The sequence below is a fragment of the Phodopus roborovskii genome, unplaced genomic scaffold (genome assembly GCF_943737965.1).
Source record: "Phodopus roborovskii unplaced genomic scaffold, PHOROB, whole genome shotgun sequence".
Classification (NCBI taxonomy): Eukaryota; Metazoa; Chordata; class Mammalia; order Rodentia; family Cricetidae; genus Phodopus; species Phodopus roborovskii.
Window position 1 is genome coordinate 25,506,598 of NW_026126469.1, and position 13,345 is coordinate 25,519,942.

At 37.0% G+C, this 13,345-nt stretch overlaps 1 protein-coding gene across 3 annotated transcripts in view; it reads left to right on the top strand.

The window, feature by feature from the left end:
* Lsamp (limbic system associated membrane protein) overlaps positions 1 to 13,345 on the top strand; it is a 2,056,906-nt gene that overhangs the window by 1,202,884 nt on the left and 840,677 nt on the right. The gene's annotated exons all lie outside the window — the stretch shown is intronic.

Genomic DNA, 13,345 nt, shown 5'->3' on the forward strand with positions numbered 1-13,345 from the left:
GTGTGTGTGTGTGTGTGTGTGTGTGCATGTATGTGTGTGTCCATGCACTGCAAAGCCTCATGTCAACTTTGGCTCCCTTCTCCTATTGCTATATCATGTATGTTTTGAGACTGGCTCTCCCTACCACAAAGCTCCCCAATTGGCTAGATAGTCATTCTAGTGAGCTCCTGAACTTACAGGTTCTCAGTTACAGGAGTGCATCACCCAGCAAAGAGAAGCTTTGACATGGATGGAGGAGATCTGCACTCAGGACCACATCCTTGTACAGCAGTCACTTTATCATCTGAGCCAATTCCCTAGTGCCACAATTATTTAAGTGTGATTTTCCTAAATATTTAATTAATGTTGACTTAACATTTGAAAGAATATCCTTATCCTATATTGAACTACACTTGCTTTAAGTTCATGGGTATAATAAAATGTGTGATTTGTCATGCTGCCCAAATGACAGTCCTGAGAGTAAAATCCCTTGAGTGATGAAAGGTAAAAGAGTAACCCTTATTTCACCACAGCTGAAGTACTGGGTTCAGTTTTGTTTATGTAACTTAAATGTGACTGTAACAAATAAATGATGCTCACAGAAATACATAAAGTGGTAGGTTTTCAGAAATTCATGACTAAGGAGGAAATACTCAAATTATCCCAATTATTTAACCTAAAAGTTAGAATTGGATGTGGGATAGCAGTAGAAGATTCTTCAAACATTTGGAGCCTTACAAAAATGAGATTTCATTGTATTCTTTTTATTCTAAATGTCACAATCATTTGTAATGTGAAATATAGAAACCAAGTTTCTTCTTTTCTAAAAAAACTCTTTAATAAACGAGTTAATGGTAGAAATGGTCAGGGCCCAATCCTCCCATGGGACCTAATATGGTGGTAGAGCTCTGTCTCATTCAGGATCCATAGCTGAATATGGTTCAAACTCAATGATAGATGAAACAAAATCATAACTGACTTTTCTTGCCATTATAGTGTCTAAGCCTGCCTTGATGATCACTGCAAATACTCAAAATGAAGTGTAGGCACAAATAGATGCTTAACTAAAATTAATCCAGCATGAGGGAATGCTGTTTCTTGGTTTTTCTACTTTGTTTATAATTAATGAAGTTAAAACTTTAAAAGGGTGTGGGAGTCTGTGTGCGTGTGTGTCTGTCTGTCTGTGGGTATGAGTGTGTCTCTCTGTGTGTTGGTCTGTGTGTATATGTGTCTGTGTATGTATGTGTGTTTGAAAAGCAGGAGGAAGTGAGCTGTAGAAATCCAAGTGCTAGAAATGATTTCTTATTCAGAGTAAATAAAATCCTTCAGTGCCTCAATTCAGTGACATCCCAGGAATGTTTTATGGGTCAGGTTTCATCACCTATTTGCAGGGGGACTGGAAGGATGAGGTTCTCTTGATGGATGGCTGCTCAGAACTTGTCTTTGGAACAATAGACTTGCCTCACCCTTCCTTACCTATTCCTTTTGCACAATAGTCTGGTGAGCATCCCTATGCCAATCTGAGTCAGTTCACAGAATCTGCTTTCTTCAGTAGACCTTTACCCTTCTTCCCTTCTGATTTACAAATCATACACGGGTCCTTTAATTTTGCCAAGTTTTCAGTTTGTAGACTAGACTTTACACACATCACTGTATCATTTGGCCTCTGGTTGCTATCATCAGCTTCCAGTCCAGGGGCTTGCTTGTCATCCAGATGCTAGTGACATCTTTCTTAACCTCTAGTCCTTTATCTGGGGTCTAGACCTACGATGATCATTTAAGAATAACAATGTTCATGATGCAAATTCCTGTTTTTTCTACTGTAGTATTTTGTGTTGCCTGGTAACGCAAGATTTTCGCATACTTGAGAAACAGGATCTATACTCTCTTCTGCTTCTTTCTCTCCAGTCTCAATAAGAGACTATATGATCTTCAGGTTTTAGTAGCAGCCATATTCTTTGTTTTTGTCCAAGGTTTTGTTGAAATTATTCTTTTGTCTGGAACCTGTATAGATAATGTGAAAAGTGACTGTTTTGATAAAAAATAATTAGAAATGATGGAGATATTTACAACCAGAGTAAACTTTGATCACCTTATCAGCACATCCCCCATGTTTTGTGTCTGTCTATCCAGAGCCCTTCTTAGAGTCCCTAAACTGTCATGAGGAATTTTCATTTTCTCAGCAGCTCTCTATTATTTGACTTGTTGCCCATGGCAAATAATCTATAATTTTATTGCCCTCTTCAGGATACAGGTCACATTGCTTTTCCCAGAATATACAGACTTCTTTCCATTTACATTTTGCATTAACTAGTAGAATTGGAGGTTTGCCTTTAAAAGACCCAAGTCCTAACCACCAGCCTGCAAAGCCTGCCAGACTCTAAGCCTGTGGAAAACATTTGCCTCTTTCCTGCATGCCTTGAGATAAAACCCCATCCTTTATTCTGTTGCCTTCTCTCTTGTGTAGCTTTGAAATGATTGGTGGAGTGCTAAGAATTCATGCTAATAATGTGTCCTCAAAAGTGACTCCTCTCTCTCTCTCTCTCTCTCTCTCTCTCTCTCTCTCTCTCTCTCTCTCTCTCAGATAATTTATCAAATCATTTTTATTCAACTTTGGAGGAAGCAATAGAAAGTGTAGGGAGGAAGCCCTTTTGCAGTTTTAATTGCTTTGCTAGGCATGTATGAGGCTCTGACTGGGCTTATCAAAGCCCACACAGCTGAAGCCCTGTGTGAGCTGCTTGGCTCTGCCTCTTCAGAGAAGCCAGACTCTACTGATGGACCAGATATGGCTTCAGCTATCTGATGGCTTTAGTGCTTAGGAGGTTAATCCAAGTGATGAGTTAGAAAACTTGGAAGAAAGGGTCAGAAATAAGGGTTGTGGGGGTGGATTTTTAAATTTATTTTATTGTTGGATGTTTTCATATATAATGAATTGTAGTCCTCTTTTATAGCCAGAAGCGGGAAAATAATTCGGTTCAACATGACTCAGTAGCCTATGTTAGTTCAAATTTCTGGAGTTTGACATGCAAGTAGTTTGTGTTAGGTGTGTTCAAGCACAACAGGGCTTAGTGAAGACTATTCTTGTGATAATTAACTCAATCCTGCATGTACAAGAAATCATACAGAAATCCCTTCGATGAGCAAAATAAGCTAACACAGATCAGATGCAGCTACATCGAAATGCTTTGTTAAGTCGATAAAGATAGGTTCTATAGATTGAGACAAAACAAATTTATGATAGGAGTCTGGGGGAAGATCTGGTGTGAAGGGTCTCTGGCAAAACAGATGGTGCAAAGGTCACCAGGTTAGTAAGCCTGTCTTCTCCCAGCATTCTGGGCAGATAATAGATACCCTGTGTGTTTAACATTCTTATTCCCCCTAGTTCTAATCTGTGAGCACAAAGACCTCTGTGTCTCCTATACTATTCACAGCCCCCATTACCCTGTCTCATCTCCCACCCTCTTCCCACTCTAACTATATTTAGTAAGTCCCCCTTCCAACTTCCATACCTTCTTTTTCTGTGTGGCCTACTGAGTAACTAGGGTTTCTTGCCTGAACCTTGGTGAGAGGTAATTTACTAGAAGTTAATTAGTGGCTATGGCGGGGACTAAAATGACATCTCCTGCCCTAGTTACCACTCATTGTTAATAGACTTTTATGGAGTAGTGCAGCATCTGTCGCATCTATGATGAAATCTTGTACAGGTCTTGTACAGTTTAGCTGCAGCTGCAGTAAGTTTGTGAGTGCAATGGTCATATTATTTTCAGAAGACATCATTTTTGTTACACATCTCCTTATCCTCTGTGTGTTTCTGCATGTTCTTCCTTTATGTTCCCAGAGCCTTGAAATATATGATACTACTTGCTCCTGAGGATCATGTGTTCCACTATCACTGACTCTAGGCCAGTGGTTCCTGACCCATGGGTCACTCGGTACCCCTTTGCGGGTCAAACAACCCTTTCACAGGGGTCACCTATGGCCATCAGAAAACACAAATATTTGCATTATGATTCATGACAGTAGCAAAATTATAGTTATGTAGCAGCAATGAAAGTAATTGTATGGTTGGGGGTCACCACAACATGAGGAACTGTATTAAGAAGGCTGAGAAGCACTACTCTAGGCACTCTGGCCAATTATTGGTTTCAATATTAAACATCACCCACCAGTCAGAAAATTCTCTGATGAATGCTGGGTACAAAATTAGCCTCAGGGTACAACCATGAGTATTTCTAAGGCAGTTGGACAACATGACCATTTGGCAAAATGTAAAATAGGGATCAATCACAAGATTATGCTAATTATTTCAGAACCATTAACATTTTCATAAATTAAGCCTTATTCTTTCCTTTTATCTTTCTCAAACTTGTTATATTTGCATACTTGGGGGAGGCTGGAATGGGGAACAACCTACAAAGGGATTTAGACGTGCAGAGAAGGACAATTAATAAGACTATGAAGCCTGTTTAGATTATTTTAAGGTGAAAAAAAAAAGATATGGTCATAATCTGTAAGAAAGAAAAAGAGGTGAAAAGAGAGGTTCACTGTGAGACTAATGAGACTATGAAAGTAAATTATGTGTTTAGAAGGCTCAGAAGCACCACACGGAATTGCTGTACACAGAAGATGCCTAGCTGATAACGATAGACAATGGTCAGAATCATCTTTGCTTCCTTGTTCTTTTTATGATTTTCTGCTCTTGAGAAGGAACAGATTTTAGGGCTGAGAAGGCATGTGTGGCTGAATAAAGACAGAGGAAAGGCACACACTTGTCCTTTCTCTGTCCTTCACAAAGTGCTTACTCTCCTTCACAGTGGTTAAGAATGACAACTTGAAACCAAGCAACCTGAATCATGTCCTGTTCTACCAAGTAAAGTTGTGAGAAACGAGGCATAAGTAACCTCTCAGTGCCTCCAAGCTATGGTCTGAAAAGTCAGAATAATTTTAGACACGGCATCACTGTGTTGGCATGAGAAATGGATGCTTCAATATTGGAAAATACTTGAAATGCCACCTGGTACATGAATACACTAAGTTCGGTGTGAGGCAAGCTGTGCCCATTCTTTGTGAATTTCTGCCCTATAAGAGAAGCTAACTCTTCCTCAGTTTATTGCAACTGCAGTCATCATTACTACACAGGGTTGCTGTGTCTAATTCACTTTCTTTGGTGCTCTTAATACTGCCACATTTGATAGCAAGTAAGTTTATAACTGATATCTCTCCTTGATGGAGTAACTTGAATAAGGCTAAATCGTGCAAGGTAGGTAGGTACTACAGTATAAAATGAAACAGTTAGGTATTGAGATAACTTACCTCCAACCTCCATGAGCAAGTTGCTTAACCTTGATGCCTTTAGTCTTATAACTTCTAAATCTATGATGAAAATACAGAAGAATATGTTGGAAATTAGAAGAGTAGGCACAATCATAATAGGTTTCTAATACAGAAAAATTAGGCAATGGCTGCTTGTGCTGCAGAATTAGTGGTATTATGGGTAGTCTTCAGAGAGAGGGGTTTTAAGTGAAAGAATTTTAAGATAATATGCTTAAAATATATTTGGAATAAGGTAATTTATAGGTGTTATGTCTGTCAAACCTCTTAATACATACATCACATTTAAAAATGAACAACCTTCTAACTACTATGTTGACTAAATTGTTTAATTGAAGGCAGAATATGGGTTTATTGCTTGTCGCTTGTATCTGATAAAGAACCTATGTCTTCTGGTTAATTTGATTTAAAATAAATCCCATCACTTTAAACATATTAGGAAAAGATGGGGCATTTCTCCCTTGAAAGCAACAGTGGAGCAATCCACTATTAAATGTAGAAAATGATGCTAATGCAACATGATGTCTAAGATTTCACACACACACACACACACACACACACACACACACACACACACACACAAAATCAGAAAATTCAGAGTTCTGTTTCCCAAAGCAACATTAATTCTTCTCCCCTTGACTTTGAGTAACACTTCCTATTACAAAATAGACACTTAGCTTTCAATTATTACATATTCACAATGGGCCCAAATTGCAGTCAACAGGGCACCAGGATTTCAAAATTCTGGATTTTGTGTATTAGAGAATATAAGCTTCTATGGTACCTTCCTTTTCTTCTATTAGTTTACATTAGTTTCTAGAATTATTTTTTGAAACACTGCAAATGTTGTTCCTGCTTTCAGCCTCATGTTTTTTTATATAATGAAATAGGTGTCTCAGAACTGTTGGGAATGTGTATTTATAAGATTCTATTCAATGGTGTTGTAATTAAAGAATTACATCAAGTGCCCAGGTCCTTTAGTTTGCTACCTCCTAATTGGCCCACATGCTTGAGTTTCAAGACTGAGTTTAGCTAATTTTTAAAGACAGCTAATTTCCTATCATTAATATTCTAGTTCATATAATTCCATCTACTTTAGAGGCCACAGCAGAAGATTGAAGAGAGAAAGGAGAGAGATAGAGAAACACATAAAGAGACACAGATATCCTGTAGCTCAGTCATAAAGAACTTGACTATTTTGCATAAATTCCAAGGTTCTGTTACTGAAAACAAACAAAGTGACATTAGCCTATGCTCTATTATGTTTATTTTCTTAAGCAAGATAGTCAAAAATAGGTCATTTGTTATTAAAAATATTTTAGTATTAAATAATACTAAACATCAGACAAAAGTACAAACATATGTATGTGCAGAAAGTATTATAGTATAGCTGGAAATGAGTGGATAATGTGGAGGAAAAACAAACTGCTAAGCTATTAACCACTGATAAATAAAATATTGATATAACTCCATGCTAAGAAGCATTAAGCAATCACAAGACACACTGAGAGTTATATAAAATGCTGCTAAATTGAAAGTTTAAATGTCAACCAAATTTGTAACTAGGAAATATGGATTTTTTTGTACATATAAATATGTACATGGTTGAAAAATAGTTGAAAATAATTCACTCTTGATAAAATTCACAAACATTGGTATTTCTCCTTTCAGATACTTAGGTCAACATTTTCTTTACAAATTTTCCCTAGTATCACTTTTATGAGCATAAATTTATTTTTTAACTACAAAATAATGATATATGTTAACATTTACACATAAAAAAACTACATTGCAGCCTCTTTTAATGCCTTTTCTGTCATTGGAACACATGAGAACAGTCACAGACTGATAAGAGCAAAGCTTTCATGAATGCACACTTGAGTCTTCTCACCATCTGGTGGCAGCTACATGGTCTTAAGTAAAATTCATTCTTCTACAGGTAGGATTCAGGTGGCCATATACTGAAGTCCTGTATTTTCGGCATAAGCTGCATTTCTGCAAGAACTTTAAGATAGAAAGACCCAAAGAGTATCAGTACTGATGTATAGCCTGATGAAAGATTACATTGGTGGTCAATGACTTTCTCAACAAAGTTGCAAAGGATGGGTCAAAGATGATCAGCAAGAAGAATCACAGAATACCATGGTATCACAACCAACTCTTTTGTTGGTTAGCAAGAAGAGCAGTTGTTCAAAGCCTGGCTTCAGATTATAGTTCAGTCAGCATTTATTGAATATGTATTTAACAAGAATCCAAACACTGGATGGCAGGAAAATGGATGGCATCCCAATTAAATGAAGAAATGAAATAGTGTCATGAAAGAGCATGGGTTCCTTGCTAGAAAAGAAAGAGACAAGACTTGGCCACCCTGGCAGGAAACCTTCTTTATTCCATCTTATTTTAACTTTCCAGTGTCATTACCCTCATATGAGCTTCTATTTTCTTTCTATTTAATTCCATGTAAAATTTCTGGGCATCTGGCATGTATCAGACACAATGTCTGTGGCAATTATTTGGGTCAAAGTGGGATTGGTACAAAATCTTGAAATATTACAGCAGTGGGATGATTACAAAAGGAAAACAGGAGGATTTCGTACATGTTAAGTGCAGTGATGTAGAAAGAGGCAACGAGAGTAAAGCATCCAGGCTGGTGAACAACATGGTTGGAGGCATTTCTTGTCTTATTTATAAATGCACTCACTGCCATCTTGCTTGTTAGTCCTAACCTCTCTTTCAATAATATTTTAGTGATGCTGTTAGTTTTAAATGCTTAGAAAAAAAATTGTTCTATCATGTCCTTATTCTTGAGCTTGTAATGACTCTGTATTCATTTTTTGTATATATTTTAAACATTGAGGTCTTTCAAGTACTTAGCATTTCTTATTTTTATCTGAACTCATAGTTATTCTCCTTGCATCCTTCTTCACTTTGTTTCTTCCTTCTCTCTTCCTATCCTTATTCCTCCCTTCTTTCTCTCCTTCATTCTTTCTGTCATTTTTCCATGCTTGCACTTTCCTTTATGATGGGTCCTGAACTTATAAAAAGGATTCCATAGAATGTCACCTTAAAAGACTCATACTTAGTAACACTGGATAGAAATATATACTATGGGCATAGTGAATATGTAGTGCTTTGAGTGGTGATCAAATAGAATGCAATATAAATGGAGAGACATGACACATATCCATGTAGAGGACAGCACAGCACAGCAGGCTGCAGATTGAAAGTCCAATGATTTTCTGTGTAAATGATGCCTAATCTCTAGAGTCCTGAGAAAAAGTGGAACTGATGGATGGGAAGAGAGCACAACAATGAGATTGAGCTGAAAGTGCATGAAAAATTAGTCCCTGAAAATGTACAGAAACTACGTCATGGAAGGATCTCCTCATTAGCATTATTACTTTGAAACCAGGATCTCTGCTAAACTCTTAGAGGAGAAAGGGTAACAGAACTAGATTTGGGAGTAAAGTAGTGTGTGATGTGATCATGGAGAATTAAGATGATATCATCTTCATTTGGACAAGGATGCCTTGGGCAAGGACACCAAGACAAGGTACACACAGGAGAAGAGTGAAGATATGACACTGTCAAGAAGAATTTGTGACATAACTGGATGGTCTTTCATTTGACTCCTTAGTAACTCCTTAGCATTCACTACAGAGGTTACATGAGATTAAGGGAGAGACTGTCACAAGGCTAGGCAGCAAAAGAGTTAATTCACTCTCACATATCTAAATTAGAGATATCTTGGTGTGATGCAAACTCAGTTCAACATGCAAATTTCAAACCGAGAAAAGAGATTTAGACTATAAAATAAGTTTGTAACTTATATTAAAATGTCAGTCAAAATTATAGGAGTGAATGCATTTATTCAGCAAATATCTAGTGGAAGCTGAGAAACATCATATTCTCCTAGATACTAAAGACTTAGAAGTGAACAGAATGCAAGACACTGTTAGTCAGTTAGAATTTGTGGGGTTTTTTTTCACAGTAGATGAAAATGTATGGCGATGTGGCTAAGAATATCACTTTTTAATGGATATACACTGAAAAGTAAGGAAACAAGGTATAAAATGCAAGGTTTGCAACTTTTAAAATAGAAGTTGAGGAAGTACTCTGAAGTGGGCAATGCTTAATCAAAGGTGAAAGGGGTTATTACAACAGTCAGGGATGCAATGGGTTAGTGACAGTATGACATTTTAAAAAAATAATCCTGTAAACTTTCACAATGCTTTTATTCAAAAGAAAAAAAAAAGAGTTCAAGAAAATTTAGGGTAGTAAAATGTCTGGTGATATTTTGAATTTGAAATGCTACTGGCAAAGCATTTTTATGATTTTAGTGGAAAATACAGATCGATCTTTTTGAGAAATGGACGTATTTGGAGGTATGCGCATTGACTCAACAATGACAAATCTTTGAAAGGGGTGTTTTAGAACATCATTCTGGCATGTGGTTTCTAGCTATACATCCAAATAGGTTATCCTGCCATTTGTGTGCTTCAGGTAACTTTGATTAAGGGGTTTTGTTTCTTTTGTTGTACTGACAATAGGACTCAGGCCTCACACATTCTAGACTAGATTTACACCATTGAGTTGTGCTGCCAGTCTTGAATCATGTTGTGAGGTTGGCAATACTCATCTCAAAACAACTATACAGTAACTCTTTGTTGTACCCATGCTTAGCTCCACATAACACTGGCTGAAATGGAGAGATTTTAAAAGTGATATCTAGAGATTTGAAAAGCATCCTTTCCCATTTTTTACTTAGCTCAGTATAGCTTACTGAGAAATCCACCAACTTTATATGTTTATATTTACTCAAAACCTCAAACACACTTTAATATTTTCTTCCAATAACAAAGAAAAAGAAAATGTTCAGTTTCTTATGACTGGTTTTCATTTTGCTAGAATAAAGTACCCATGTCTTCTTCTCTCTTTTTTTTAAAGATACTATTTGACAGTTTTAGGCATTTATAAATTGGATTTTATTCATTTTTCATTCTTCTTTCTCATCCTCCACTCCCTCACACTGAAACCCTTATTTCCAACAAGTCCCCAAACCCCTACTTTCACATCTCTTTTTTGTGTGTGATCCAGTAAGTTTAGTTTCCCTCCCAAGCATGGGTGGAAGATTTTAGAACAAGGGTGGCTTACCTGCAGCTATATCACTAAAAGCAAATGATTTCCCTCCCCTAAATACCACTAATTACCAATTATTACGGTGGGGCCTCAGGGATGGCAAGTCAATCTGTGATTAAGTGTTTTCAGGCCCAGTATTTTGTAGGCGGTCTACAGATGGCCACAGCTGCAGTGAGTTAATGAGTACCCTAGCCATTTCATGCCCAGCAGAAGCATTTTCTCCACATTTCTCCATCAGCATTTCCCATTTCTTTTCTTTATTCTTCTCTTTCCCTCCTTCCTTCCCTTCCCCTCTCTTTCTTTCTTTCTTTCTTTCTTTCTTTCTTTCTTTCTTTCTTTCTTCCTTCCTCTCTTTCTCTTTTTCTGCCTTTCTTTTTGTTGTCATTGTATAAGCCCCACTAAGTCTAATGGTATTGTTTCAAGAAGCCCAGATGTGCCCTCCTGTCATGACATATAAACATATATTCTCAGTGTGAGAGAAATGTATCAAGAGAGCTGTGTCTTTCTTCCTGCAATGCATTCATTATATGATGCTCATTCCCATTGCCTTCACCCCTTCCTTTCGGATATTTGGAGTATTATATCATTGGAGATCAAGTTGCTCTCAAAGTATTCCATGTAAATAATGCATGAACTATGAGTATGTGTCCTTCATTCTCAAATGTTAAAGAAAGTAATTTCTCCATGTTTGCTGATCCTCAGGACAATAGCAAATATTTCCAACGTGCTCCCTGCCCTACCTGAAGCCCACTTGCATTATTTATAGTGCCACCCTTCCTATGAAAATACAAGATTTCAAAGTTTCTATTTGGCATAAGAGGTAAATATTTTTGTTTATTTCTGTAATTGTTTCCACTAGCTAACCCTTGGGAAATGCATCTCAATATTATTGTTTATTATTTTAAAACCAAACAACTCTTAACTCTCTTCTTAATCTGAGGTTGCAATTGCTATAAGGTCAAGTCTGTTGTTCTTCTCCATTTCTTTCTGCCTCTGTCTCTCGTGCACACAAAGAATTTATTTTTTAACACCTATTTCAGTGAAATGGACAATTGAACACAATTAAATAGCAGCTTCATAGGTTAACAAAATTCATCATTACTTCCCTAAGGTACATGTATGAATTGAATTCTCATGTTTTTGTTTCAGGTTCCTACATTCTACCTTAGTATCTAAGTGGGAATTCTTGTATGCTTTTTACACTGAACATATGCATGGTATACTGCTACCAAGCTATATTAGTTCTATACTCCTGGGGTCCACAGAATGATTCTATTGTGGGCCATGATTTGAGTTATATCACAAGTAGTTCTTGAGCTGCATTATTAGTCACACCAGTGTAGCCCTTCAATGATGTGGAAAAATCAAATGTTAACTGTGTTTGCTTTTGAATATTGTTACCATAAATCTTCCCACGTACTTGGCCTTTGCAAATGTGATAGAGCGAATCATCTGCCAAGGTAATTGTGGCTTTCCCCTTTATTAAAGACAACTTGAGTTTAGACATGAGGGGACCAAACATAGTTACTACCCTGCAAGCTTAGGATAAAGTACACCCCAAACGCAGAGCAAATATATCACAAAGATGCTGTAATTACACAACAAATACCTCTTTGCTAAGCAATGAATTATAGAACCCAATATCCTGTAATTACAAACCATTTATATATCTCTTTAAATTACTGTGGATGCCACTTAGGATAATCACTTTGATGATTAATCAAACATTATGTGTGGTATGGAATGCTTCAGAGTTCACAGGTGTGCATGTTTTTCAAATGCTTGTCCTAAAGTAGCAAACTGCAAACTTGCTAGCATTTCATTTCCCCGCATTCTACAATATAATCCAACCTAGCCTAATTCCACATTCTTCTTGAATTATCATAATTTCATTGGAGATTCCATTCTTTTTAAAATGGGGGAATAAAAGAAGTTTCAATAGCTATGATTTCACAAGTCCTAGCATACACACACTTCTGGGGGTTAATAGAAAAATAAACTCATCTTGCCTACTGCTTGTTTAGAGTGAGATTTTGGTGACACATTGAGCTTCTGTCTTTCTGAATAAGACCTTTAAAGAGCATCATCCCAGAGTCAAGGAACCAGGCCAAATGCCTCCCAAGGTATTCTTGGGTGGGGTGCAAAGCTGCCCTGAGACTGTGAATGACAAGGATTAGTCCAAGAATATTGGGCTGAGTTCTTGCTTTTTTTTTTTGGCTGCCAAAGACTTCAGTTTAATCTTCCTGGCAACTGTAAATATGGGTCAAATCGGATTATTCTAAACCAATATGAGAATAATTTGAGAACAATAGCTGGCTAGGGAGAGAATGTCATGCAACTGAATTACAATAAATTATACAGAGTCTTGCCTTGGCAGAAATAATTGAATAATAAGACTTGCAAGCACGATAATTACTGACTGTAGCAGGCACCTCTCTGTGGCTCAGATGGAAGCCACCACAGGCAGTAAGCTACCTGATCACCTATGTTTATACATGATACAAATATGTGGCCCTGCAGGAATTAATATTTGGAATTCAGAATATTTCTTGAGATTTCACCATATTGTAAGCAACATTTTAAGTATTTACAGACACTAGTTCCTGATCATCATTCTGTGTGGTACCTAACTATCCTCACTCCATCTCACAGATGAAAGGAATGAGCATAGAACTCAGAAGTAACTAGCTCATGGTTACTAAGATGCAGAGCTGGCTTCTCAAGCAAGATGATACCTTATTACATAACAGAAACCTTCAATTACTGTCTAAAAGTTACTGACTTTAATCAAAGGCTATTTCTCAATTGCATTGATTCTCTGTATCCATCCTTCCTGCTAAACCTCTTGCACAAATGAGTAGAGTAAGAGAGTCAGTGGGCTCCCAGTCTTTATTCT